The sequence below is a fragment of the Pinus tabuliformis genome, chromosome 1_2 (assembly GCF_031772625.1).
Source record: "Pinus tabuliformis cultivar Carrire ecotype Pingquan chromosome 1_2, CPIR1, whole genome shotgun sequence".
Taxonomy (NCBI): Eukaryota; Viridiplantae; Streptophyta; class Pinopsida; order Pinales; family Pinaceae; genus Pinus; species Pinus tabuliformis.
The window spans coordinates 757649431-757662847 of NC_142298.1; positions in this window are offsets into that span (position 1 = coordinate 757649431).

Consider the following 13417-nt stretch of genomic DNA (forward strand, 5'->3'; position numbering starts at 1 on the left):
AGACCACTCCGACATGGTCCTTACACCAGTACCAAGGCTACGGGAAACAATGCTTTAAAGCATATCATTCCCCCATTTCTTCGATTGCATCGATTTTTCAATGTGTACCACCCTCGACCATGCTTCCCACCATTACTGGACACATCCGAGATTGCAGAACAACTCACAAGGGACCAAGTTCAGCAGATGAAGGAACTCAAACGCAATGGGGACCATTGCTTCCTAGGGGGAAGGAATGATCCAGGTGGATGTTGGGGGCCACCCACCTATCCCATTTGGACCCCCACAACTGTCTCTTTCAGTTTTTCAGGTTTCATAATCGTAGCACAAATTTACTATTTTTAGCAGTTTTTTGGGTCCTGAACTTTCGGAGCCATTTTGAGGCCCTAAACGACGTTTTTTGGGAAAACTGGTAGCAACATGGGTCCATGGATCGATGTTGCTCTTCCCAAAGTTGTAGTTCTCGGATAGATATTTCTAACGAGATATTGTGCGTGTCAAACGGAGATCGTATGCCAAAGTTACGACCCCGGGAAGTTGATGTACCAATTTACCCAAACAAGGCCCACAGTTTGGCGTTTCATCTTCTAGGGTTAGGTTTTTGGTTGTTTAGGGTTTTCCATTGTTTCTCAACAATAAATAGGCCTTCGAGCCTCATTGTAACACAGTTCAGAGGCATGTAGCCGCCACAACTCTTCTCAGAGATAAGCTACCATCGCCCTAGCTAGTTTATTTCCATTTCTATTTCTAAGCATATTTCAACATTTTACATTAATGAAATGAAGTATTATTTCCGCTGCATCTCTGTGTTTATGGTTATCTCTGTAATTTATTGTGTCCCTGTTTAAATCCGTATCAATCTCATAATTGCTGGTAGCTAGATAGATCAAACACCAGGTTAGAAATTGTAACAATTAATTTAGGGTTAGACAGGAAACTTCACCAAATCCCCCTTACAACTTTTGTCTTAGGAAAGCTTCCCTCTTAAACATCAAGATCTGTGTTTCCTTCCCTCTTCTTCAACTTTAGTAATCTCTCTCTCTCTCTCTCTCTCTCTACACACACACACAGAGATATATAATGTGATAGCCATTTTTGTCAACCCTCTTGTAAATGTCACTGTGAATTGTAATTCATGTAAATATTGTGGAAATGTAACACATTGACTGGCGATAATGGAAATGGATTCAAAGGTCGAGGAGGAGGAATTACTTGTAAATCTAAACCACTATATTCATTTATCACCTATCTCCTCAATGAATTTGTGATATTACTGTTGCAAGCATTAAATAAAGGTATGAGTCGTTTGCACAAAAGGACAAGAAAAAGGCTATACAATCCTTGACTCGTGGAACATGTTGTGGAGTCAACACATAAGGGGAAAAGGGGGTGAAATCATTGGTGGTGGTATGTAGAGAAGTATGCTTAGAGGCATAGAGAGATTGAGCTCAGTTATGCAAGAGCATATGATGAGAGTGAATACACTCAAATGCACAAGGAGAATTGCGAGAAAAGTTGTTGAATGAAAAGGGGAAAAATCGTAGTGAATGTGCAAGTATGGAAGCACACTAAGGAGCATGGTGTAAAGCGAAGGAGAAAGACGATTGTGTTGAGAAGGTGGAGTCACAGTGAACTTTGGAATACCACTCAGTAGGTGGAGACGATGTGTACTCTGGTACGTCTTGTGGTGTTTCGCAAGTGGATACCCAAGGGTGGACTCTAGATTCCTATGAAACCTGTCAAGTGGAGGCATGGTGTGCTTTAGATTCCTGCTAGATTGCAGGGTGGAGCATTGTGTGCTTCGGATTCCCTGGAGTGTCTGGTTGGGTGGAGACATTGTGTGCTCTGGATTCCCATGTGATCTGGTTGACTTGCATTGGTGTAAATGCCATTGAGAACTTGACTCCTCAATCTCTGAATCTGAATCGAGCATGGACAACTAAAAGAAATATTGCAGTGTAGTTGACCTATGGTTTCGTGGAGAGTTGAAGTCCCTCCTCCAATGGCCAGTCATCTAAATTAATTAGGTAAGTATATTAATACGTACATATGTTTCATTGTGAATGGTAAATGATATTGTTATGTGTTATGGAAATGCTTGTAATGAATTTGTTTATGAGGGAATGTGATATTCCTGGTTAGATCTAATGAGATGTTATTTGTATGTTCTCATGGTTATGAGTGGTTGGGAGGCCTTTATGCTTTCTAATATTTTACTAAGTTACCAATTTGTTTACATGGTTAGAATGAATGCTTTATGTGCATAGTTAATGGTTACACTGTGTGGGTCTTGTTGTTTAGCATGGTTATGTATATTTGACTAATCAATATTATTGAATATCCTTATGCTCCAATGCATGTTGTTATAAGTGGATCTAATATTATTGTATGACATCCATTATGTGGCATAATATGATGTTATTGTGCCTGAATTACAAAAAAAATTAGCCATGGCTTGGCTTGTTTCAGTGCTGGTTAGTAGGAACGTTGATGGTTGTTGCATACTTTTGGGATATGTATAATGCCCTGAATGATATGTGTGGAGATAAGAGGCTTTATCCTTATAGAACACTAGTGTTGTTGAAAATAGCAACAAGAAATGCTAAATATAGAAGTGCTAAAAATAGCATTGCTATAAATAGCATTTCGGGATACATTCCAATTTTTGTTAGTCCCTGAACTAAAATTGAGAATTAAAATTCGAATTTGATCTTAACAGCTGTTTGAAAAATAATTAATTAATTCATCTTGAGTTAATTAGTTGGAGAAAATCAAACATGAAGTCTATGTGAAGACATGCAATAGTTATCCCTTTGATTGAGGAAGTTATCCCTTAATTAAGGAGATTAGGATGAGTGTAATTAGTTAGCTCAGTTAATTGAGTTAAGTCCAGTTAGATTAGTTCCAACAGTTTGTGGAACTGAATGTGAGTTCAGTTAGTTAATGCATGCATGCATGTAACTAGTGTACTTCAGATAACTGAATATTCTCTCATAAATAACTCGTGCATGTCAGTTCAGTCAGAGACCCAGTTGAGATCAGAGGAAGGGATAGTGTACTATCAGTTGCAGGAATATTCCATTGAGGATATCTCTTGCATGCAGAAGGAATTCATTCCTTGAGGATTGCGTAGTTATTTCTGAGTTTGGTGAGTTGTGTGAGAGGTGAATTCACAAAGGTGGCAGGAGAGGACCCAGGTGAAACTGCGCAAGGAAATAGGAGGCTTGGAGGACTGAAGGAAGGCATGTGTTGTGTCTATTCAATCTATGAGCAGCATTGAGGGATTGTACTGAGAGCTGGATAGCTTGTGAGCTAAAGCTTTGTGTAATCTGGAGATATTTCCACTTGTACGATAATACAAGGATCGGGGTTTTTCGTTGAGGCTTTCCCCAGAGTATTCTTCTGTGTTCATGTGTGATTGTTTCTTCTTCATCTGTTATATGTGTTATTTGATCTTGCTCAAAATCGATTAAGCTTCCACAAGTTTGTTTGTAGAATTAGATCAAGTATTTTGCTTTAGTATATTGCATTATCAGGTGATCTACAGTGAGAATGTCTACATGGTATCAGAGCAAAGGTGATCAAAGCAGAGAAAAATATACAAAGAAGGGAGAAGTTCGAAGTTTGAAGTTCTTGATTATAGAAATCGAATTCTTATCACATCTCAAATTTCACCAATGGCGTTCAATGGTTTGAGACTCGAGTATGCCCTGGTTGGTAGCTCAAATTATATAGCCTGGAAGGATTGCATGGAAGCGGTATTAGAAGACAACGGTTTGGAGGACTTCATTGATCAAGAAGTTCCCAAGCCAACAGCTGCTAATGCCCAAGAATTGGCAGAATGGAAGAAATGTGTGGCTAGAGCGAGGAGGATTCTTCTGGAGGGAGTTCGAGACCACATTGTCTCGAGTCTCCATGGGAAGGAGACACCATTTTCAATGTGGAAAACATTGAAGGATCTATATCAGAACAACAGCGATCAAAGGAAGCTGGCACTGAAAGACAAGCTTTGGAAAATCAAGTGTGAAAAGGGCGACATGATCTCTACATATCTAAACAAGCTCACCACCTGTAGGGATGAGCTTGGAAGTGTAGGAATCACGACAGTCGATGACGATATGGCGAGTCTTGCTCTCCTCGGTCTTCCTAAGAGCTGGCATAACTACGAAGACTCGGTAAATGGAAGAGAGAAACTGCCAAATTGGGAATGACTGTGGTCAGATCTGATGCAGGAGGAGATAAGGAGAAGCACCAGAGATGGATCTTCATCAAAGCAAGATGATGAAGAAAATCTAGCCTTAGCGAGTAAGGCGAGGAAAGGGAAGGGGAAGGCTTCCCATTCCAAATTGAGTTCTTCCCATGGTGGGAAGAAGATTGACAAATCGAAAGTGTGATGCTTTCATTGTCATGAGGTGGGCCATTATGCTACGAATTGTCCACAGAAGAAATCCAAGAAGGGATCCTCGAAAGGATCAGATGGTGAGGCACTGGCCTCACAGTTTGAATTGGATTTCACCCTCATCGCATGCATGGTTTCATCGATGGTGGGTTGTGTTTGGTACCTGGACAATGGAGCCTCATTCCACATGACCGGTGACAAGAGTCTATTCAGTACCTTGGAGGAGAAGGACCTCCAGATGCGCATAGAGATGGGCGATGATGGAAAGTACCGTGTTTTAGGTGAAGGTACAGTTGTGTTTCAGAGGGAGCATGGAGCTCCTCTCACCCTGACTGATGTAAAGTATGTGCCTGGTCTGAAGAAGAACTTGGTGTCTGTCGCAATGTTGGAAGACAAAGGCTATGATGTAGTCTTTAGTAAAGGAAAGGCATTCCTAAGGCACATTGGCATTGGGCAAACCAAGAGGATTGGGATTCAAGTAAAGAATCTCTACAAGTTGGAGGTAGATGACTATGCTGCATTGAGTTCCAAAGTAGAGTTGGTGCAAAGCCAAGATATTGGTGAGCTATGGCATAGAAGATTGGGCCACTTGCACCATGGGACCTTGAAGATCATGCAACAAATTTCTACTGGACTTCCCAAGGGTAAACTGGAGCAAGTGGATACATGCAAAGGTTGTACCTTGGGCAAGTATGCAAAATCTTCCTTCAGGATCGAGACAGTCGAGCTAGAGCAATCCTAGAGCGAGTTCATACAGATGTGTGTGGACCATTCTCGACAACCTCCACCGTTAAACAAAGGTACTATATTATTTTTATTGATGATTTTTCTCGTAGATGTTGGATATACTTCATGCAGAAGAAGGATCAAACCTTCTCAAGGTTTTGTGAGTTCAAAGCCCTGGTTGAGAAAGAATCTGGAAAGAAAATAAGGGCCTTGCGAAGCGTCAATGGTGGAGAGTATGTCTCTCGACAGTTTAAGGACTTCTGTGCAGTAGAAGGAATTAAACGGGAGTTGACGGCACCCCATAACCCACAGCAGAATGGGGTGGCTGAAAGGAAGAACAGAACGATTATGGGAGCAGCTCGGGCGATGCTGCTTGACCAAGGCCTAGCACTTCATTTGTGGGATGAGGCATGCAATACAACAATATAATTGCTAAATACAAGCCTGCATCGTATACTAAGGATGAAGACACCTGTGGAGGCCTTCTCTGGGAAGAGACCAGATGTGAGTCACTTCAGGATCTTTGGATCATTAGTTTATTGCCATGTGACCAAAGATGCCCGGAAGAAGCTAAAGCCAACAGCTGAGTTGGGGATACGTGTGGGGTACACTGATGCACCCCACAACTATCGGGTGTTCTTGCCTACCAGTCAGAGGACAATGGTACGCAGAGATCTAAAGTTTGACGAGTAGAAGGCCATGCGAGTTTCCCTTAAGAGGGAGCTCAAGTTGCATGCAGAGGAGGAACTTTTGGTTGCTAACGAGGAGGAGCCTCAGATTGATGCGGAGTAGCTGCATGCAGAGGATCCAGGAGTGGAGATATCCACTCATGCAGTGTTAGGGTCCCACCCTAACCCCCTTATTCATGTAGTAGGATCGAGTCATAGTTATAGTTAAGTAAGGAGTCAATAAAGCCCATATTAATAATTGTAAGTGGTTAACCCGCAATTAATGACGGGACCACAGTTAGTTGCAAATGGGCCATGGTATTAGATAGATGGTATTAATAAGAACCATGGTATTGATCCATGGTATTGCATGTCTGGGTCATATATAAAGGATAGAGACTCCCTGCGAGGAGCATCATGTCTTATTTTGTAATCGAGCTCTGCTCTATTGGAGGTTGCCCCCTCGAAGAGGCAAGTGAACATTGCTTTCTAAATAATAAAATACTTGTTGTTGTTTCTCACTATTCTATGTTCTGGGTATATTTCTTCGCATATTCTGTATTCCGGTATCATCTTACAGGTTAAGAGCATAACTAGTGGTATCAGAGCTCTTTCCAGGGCCGGTGGGATCTCCATTTCTTAGCAATTTTTTTTTTTTTGGCTAGAGATGTGTTCCCGCGTCTTTAAACCACGGGATCTGTCGTTGAGCGCATAAACTTGCGGATTTGGGGAGGCATGCACGCAGGAAATACAAGAGGTGTTCACGCTTGTTGGACTCCCTTGTAACCCCTATGGTACCCCTTCGAGTAGTAGCGCATTAGACAGAACCGCGCACGGACTGCCTTCCAAGTACCCTCTGGGTATATCGGAAGCCCCCTAGCTCCTTTAAAACCTCACCATAGATAAACCGTCGGCCGTCTTGCTGCTACAGTACACCGAGAACAACACTCGGAGAGATTACTCGCCCGTACGATAGGGTAGTCGGGTTGTACGGCTAAGGGTACAGTCGATCCTCCTTAGTTAGAGCCCTGAAACATTGGGCCGAGTACCACTGTCAGACCCTTATGTATATTGCGATCTGTAGCACCTGACACTCCTCGAGACCATAGTTCCCTTTTCTATCTCGGGATCATGCATAATCTCTGCCAGATCAGATCTCGCAAGTGGGGTTGCAGCAACAGCAGACATCAATCCCGCAATTCTGAGTTAGCAGACCAGCGTTTCCAATCCATCAGATCCGCAGAAGCAGTCGGTGCCGCCGCTTAGAGCTATCCGATCAACCATCCAGATCTCTCAGATCCACCAGATCTGAGTAGTTGTGTGGGGTTCCTATACCAGGGCATGATTTTCGCAAGACTTTTGGCAGCATTGACATTTTGGGGATTTGGCTACTGCAGTATTCCTAAGCAAGGAGTAAAACTCCGTTAGGAATTTATTGGTGATCTAGCCCATAAAAATCAGGACGACGAGCTGAGCAAGGTGGTACCATTCAATTGCTAGTGAAAAAAAATTCGGGCGGTCCCAAATTTCAAGCACATCGGATCGGTGCATGGTAGAAACTAGAGCACAAGCTATGGCCAATGAGAAGATTGACAAACTTGAACAATACTTGCAAACCATCCAAGCTCGGCTTGACAAACTAACTAACGCACTCTTTAAGGACAAAGAGGAAGCCCGCAAGGAGGTGTATATTGGCAATGGACACAGTGAGGGTGAGTCTAGCCGCTCTCTTCACCTCTGGGACACCCACCAACAATCCCGTCCGCGACCTCCCAAGCTGGATATGCATAAATTTGATGGTACTCACCCGGCCGCATGGATAGCACAAATGGAGCAGTATTTCAATCTGAATAACATCTTAGATAATGAGACTCAGCTTATGGTGGGGAGCATGTACTTGGACAATCAAAGATGGCAATGGTGGGAATGGCATCAACGTTGCAATGGAAGTTTTCTGACTTGGGCCACCTTCAAAAAAGCTCTTACAGAGCGCTTTGACCAGGAATCTTCTTTTTGGGTCATCTCACTAAGCTCCGACAGACTGGCACAGTGGATGAATATGTTACAGCCTTTGAAGCCTTAGCTTTCTGCACTAGGGATCTCTCAGATGCGTTCTACACGGAACGTTTTATCAGTGGTCTTAAAGAGGCCATACAAGCCAACGTCTGACTACACCACCCTCCCACATGGTCGGAGGCTTTCAAGGTAGCTCGTAATGTGGAACGTGCGTTAGCAGCCGAGTCCATTCGCCCAAATTTCACCGCCAAGGGTCACCTCCCACAGGCTCACAACACGACTCAAACACTTAAGTTTCAAAAGGTGTCACTTGTAGAAATGTCCGAAAGAAGAAAACAGGGATTATGTTACTACTGTGATGAAAAATACTCCCCGGGTCATAAATGCAAGGAGACTAAATTTTTCCAAATTGATGCCACTGATTACAGCTCATCGGAGGAAGCCCCACCACTTGAGGAACCGGAGGAGGTAGAAGAAGACAACCACAAGGACAATGTCCTTGACAAACCAGTTATTTCGCTGCATGCTTTGGCAGGGATTTCTTCACCTTAAACTCTCAAAATCAGAGGTTTTATTAAACATCGCCCAGTAGTAGTCTTGATTGATAGTGGAAATACACATAATTTCATCCATCAAAAAGTCGCGGAAGTAGTGCACTGTTTTGTACGAGCAGTTTCTAACTTCCAAGTCCAAATTGCAGATGGGGGAACAATGAAATGTGAAGGCTGCTGTGAAAATGTCAAACTTCAAATGGGGGATTATCAGTTGAAGACCCACATGTTTGCCATAAACATGGGAGGGTGCGACATTGTCCTCGGTGCTGAATGGCTTCGCACTCTTGGGCCAATCACAATGGATTTTCAGGAGTTATATATGAGCTTTAAGCATAACAACTCCACATATACCCTCCGTGGATTCCAGGCGAGAGCTCCCTCTATCATCAGCTCACATAGGATGGAAAAATTGCTAAAAAAGGGCCAGCATGGAGTTATCGCTCAATTTAATGCCATCCAGGCCGTCGAACCCAATTCTCTGCTGATTCATCCTGAGATGCAACAAATTTTAAATAACCATCTGCCAGTCTTTGACAAGCCTCATGAGCTTCCACCCTCGCAAGGGGAACATGATCATAGCATCACCTTGGTTCCAGGGGCCCAACCACCAAATGTGCGCCCATACAGATATCCATTCACCCAAAAGAATGAAATAGAAAAAATAATCAAGGAACTTTTGGAAGCAGGTGTCATTCGTCCCAGCATTAGTCCTTATTCATCACCGGTGGTCATGGTGCTCAAGAAAGATGGGGAATGGCGGATGTGTCCAGACTTCAGGGCCCTCAATAAGTTGACAGTCAAAGATAAATTTCCCATCTCGGTTGTTGATGATTTGTTGGATGAACTCAATGGGGCTCAATTCTTCACTAAGTTGGATCTTCGCTCAGGCTACCACCAAATTCGCATGAAGGAAGTTGACATTCCAAAGACTGCTTTCAGAACTCATGAAGGCCATTATGAGTTCCTGGTCATGCCATTCGATCTTTGTAATGCCCCATCTACTTTTCAGAGCCTTATGAACCACCTTCTCAAACCATATCTCAGGAAATTTGTCCTTGTCTTCTTCGATGACATCCTCATCTATAGTTGCACTTGGGCCGCACATCTTCAGCATGTAGATCTACTCTTGCAACTGCTTCGCAAGCATAAATTATTTGTTAAGATGTCCAATTGTTCTTTTGGCATGGAAGAAATTGAGTATTTGGGCCACATTGTGGGGCGTGAAGGTGTCAAGGTGGACCCCAAAAAGATCCAGGCAATGCAGTATTGGCCTCAACCTAAGACCTTGAAGAGCCTGAGATGATTTTTGGGTCTCACAGGCTATTATCGCAAATTTGTCCGCAATTATGGCCGCATTGCGAAGTCCCTCACTCAACTCCTCAAGAAAAATTCATTCTTCTGGAATGATGATGCACAACAGGCATTTACAGCTCTCAAAAATGCCATGTGTTCCACTCCAGTCTTAGCACTACCTGATTAGACCAAATCTTTTGTCATTGAATGTGATGCTTCGGGTACGGGTATTGGGGCAGTCTTAATGCAGGAAGGTCGACCCTTAGCCTTCACAGGCCAACAACTAAGTGGGAGGAATCTGGGACAATCTACCTATGAGAAGGAAATGATGGCCATCTTACATGCAGTAGATACCCGGCGACCTTACTTACTGGGGCGACGTTTCCAAATCTGCACAGACCATCATAGTCTTAAAATATTTTTTGGAGCAACGCCTATCCTCCCCACAACAAAATAAATGGCTAGCCAAAATGCTGGGATATGATTATGAGATCATTTACAAGAAAGGGCACGAAAATAGTGTAGCAGATGCATTATCTCGCCAATTTGAGGAGGAAAGTACCTTGCTCGCAATTTCCCTTCCCATTCCAGAATGGATTGAAGAGGCTCGCAGGGAATGGTTTTCACATCCCGGGCTCTCCCAACTCATTACTCAATTGCAGGCAGATCCAAATTCCACCAAGGGCTACTCGTGGCAGGATGGGATTCTTCGCTACAAGGACAAAGTCGTAATATCACCAACATCCACCCTCAAAAGCCGCATTTTGGCAGAATTGCACTCATCCCCCACTGCAGGACATTCAGGCTTTCAGAAGACATATGCTCACACTAGAAGATCATTTTTTTGGACAGGCATGAAAAAGGACATCCTTACTTTTGTAGCGGAATGCGATGTCTGTCAACGCCACAAAGGGGAGACAGTCAAAGCACCAGGCACATTACAACCGTTTCCCATCCCAGCATCTATATGGACGGAGGTTTCTATGGATTTCATTACAGGTCTTCCAAAGTCGGGAAACAAGTTCGTCATCATGGTGGTTGTGGACCGACTTTCTAAGTATGCTCATTTATGCGCCCTACCCCACCAGTTTACACCGACTTTGGTCGCTCAATCTTTCATGGATCAGATCTTCAAATTGCATGGCATGCCCACTTCTATTGCGTCTGATCATGACCCGATCTTCACCAGTAAATTTTGGCAGGAACTCTTCAGGCTACAAGGCACCCACCTAAAACTCAGTACTTCCTATCATCCACAAACGAATGGTCAAACTGAGGCCGTCAACAAATGTCCGGAAACCTACCTTAGATGTTTCACTTCAGAAAAGCAACATCTATGGGTACAGTGGTTGCCTCTAGCTGAATGGTGGTATAACACCAGCTATCATGCCACCACCAAAGTGACTCCCTATGAAGCAGTTTATGGTCAACTCCCTCCTTCCCCTACTTCTTATATCAAGGGATGCTCCAAGGTACAAGCAGTGGATCAACTCCTACAAAACCGCACAACCATGCTCGCCCATCGTAAAGAGAATCTTCATCAAGCTCAAAACCGCATGAAGCAACAGGTAGATCAGCATGCTCAGAGTGCCAATTTCAAGAAGGGGATCAGGTATTTTTGAGGTTGCAACCATATAAGCAAACTTCACTCAAAGACAAGGGTTGTCATAAACTATCCCCAAAATTCTACGGACCATATCAAGTACTTCAGCGCATTGGAGAAGTGGCCTACAAGCTAGTTTTTCCACCCACTACAAAAATCCATCCAGTTTTCCATGTCTCATGCCTCAAGAAAGTGATTGGGAACAATTGCAGAATTCAAACCAGTCTACCTGAATTGGATGAAGAAGGGTCAATCTGGCTCCAACCTGAACAGGTCCTAGACACACGAGAACGGCACCTGCGTGGCCGCATGATCAAGGAAGTCCTCGTCAAGTGGAAAGACACCTCTCCAGAAGATGCAACCTGGGAACCAGCCACTATTCTTCAGCAGTTTCCGCAGCTTTAGCCTTGAGGACAAGGCTATTCTTAAGGGGGAGGGCATGTTAGGGTCCCACCCTAACCCCCTTATTCATGTAGTAGGATTGAGTCATAGTTATAGTTAAGTAAGGAGTCAATAAAGCCCATATTAATAATTGTAAGTGGTTAACCCGCAATTAATGACAGGACCACAGTTAGTTGCAAATGGGCCATGGTATTAGATAGATGGTATTAATAAGAACCATGGTATTGATCCATGGTATTCCATGTATGAGTCATATATAAAGGATAGAGACTCCCTGCGAGGAGCACCGTGTCTTATTTTGTAATCGAGCTCTGCTCTATTGGAGGTTGCCCCCTCGAAGAGGCAAGTGAACATTGCTTTTTGAATAATAAAATACTTGTTGTTGTTTCTCACTATTCTATGTTCTGGATATATTTCTTCGCATATTCTGTATTCTGGTATCGTCTTGTAGGTTAAGAGCATAACATGCAGAGTCTTCCAGAGATGGGCGGAAATGCTCAAGGGAAGCTGACAGATTGGTGATGGATGTGAGAGAGAATGTGGGACAACGCATACAGAGGAGATCACCTGAGCGGTACACTGGTTACATGGCCCTTGATAGGGAATGTGTAGAGACTGAACCATCTTCCTTTGAGGAAGCAGTGCAGCAGCCAGTCTAGGTTGATGGTATGGTGGAGGAGTACGACTCCATAGTTCAGAGCAGTGTTTGGGGTGTTGTCCCAAGACCGGAGGACAAGTCAGTGGTGAGTTCGCGATGGCTTTACAAGGTAAAGCAAGCAATTGATGGGAGTGTGGAGAAACATAAGGCAAGGTTTGTTGCCCGTGGTTTCTCACAGGTCAAGGGGATCGACTATGATGAGACTTTTGCTCCTGTAGCAAGGTACTCATCTATCAAATCGATGTTGGCACTATCAGCACAGATGGGTTGGAAGATCCATCAGATGGATGTGAAGGCTGCGTTCCTCAATGACAAGATTGAGGAAGAGGTGTACATAGAGCAACCGAAAGGATTTGAGACCTTCGATCGTGAGTCGCATGTGTGCTGACTCAAGAGAGCTTTGTACGGGCTGAAGCAAGCACCTCATGCTTGGTACACCAGGATCGACAGCTATTTCACTAAGTTGGGCTTCACAAAGAGTGAAGCAAATGCGAACCTTTACCACATCATGGTAGAAGGTAAGCCATTGATCATTGCTCTTTATGTTGATGATTTGATATTGACAGGTGATGATTAGTTGATCAAGTCTTGCAAGGAGGACCTTGCAAGAGAGTTCGAGATGAAAGACATGGGTCTCATGCACTACTTTCTAGGCATGGAAGTGTGGCAGAAGGATGGGGAAGTGTTTGTGTCTCAAGGCAAGTATGCCAATGAGATACTCAGGAGATTCCACATGGAGAAGTGCAAGCCCATGTAGACTCCTCTAGCAGGTAACTGGAGGAAGGAGGATGCTACTTCAGGTGAGGTAGTAGCTGCTACTGTTTATCGGTAGCTTGTGGGTTCATTGATGTATTTAGTGAACACACGACCAGGTTTGTGCTTTGCGGTGAATCATCTGAGTCAAGCTATGGTTCAACCTACCAAGTTGTTTTGGAAGGCAACGAAGCATGTGCTGAGATACCTCAGAGGCACATCTCAGTATGGATTATGGTACATAAGGACAGAGGGAGTGAAGCTTTAGGGCTTCACAGATGTAGATTGGGCAGGGAGTCCATTAGATCGGAAGAGCACTTTAGGAGGAATTTTCAACCTTGGTTC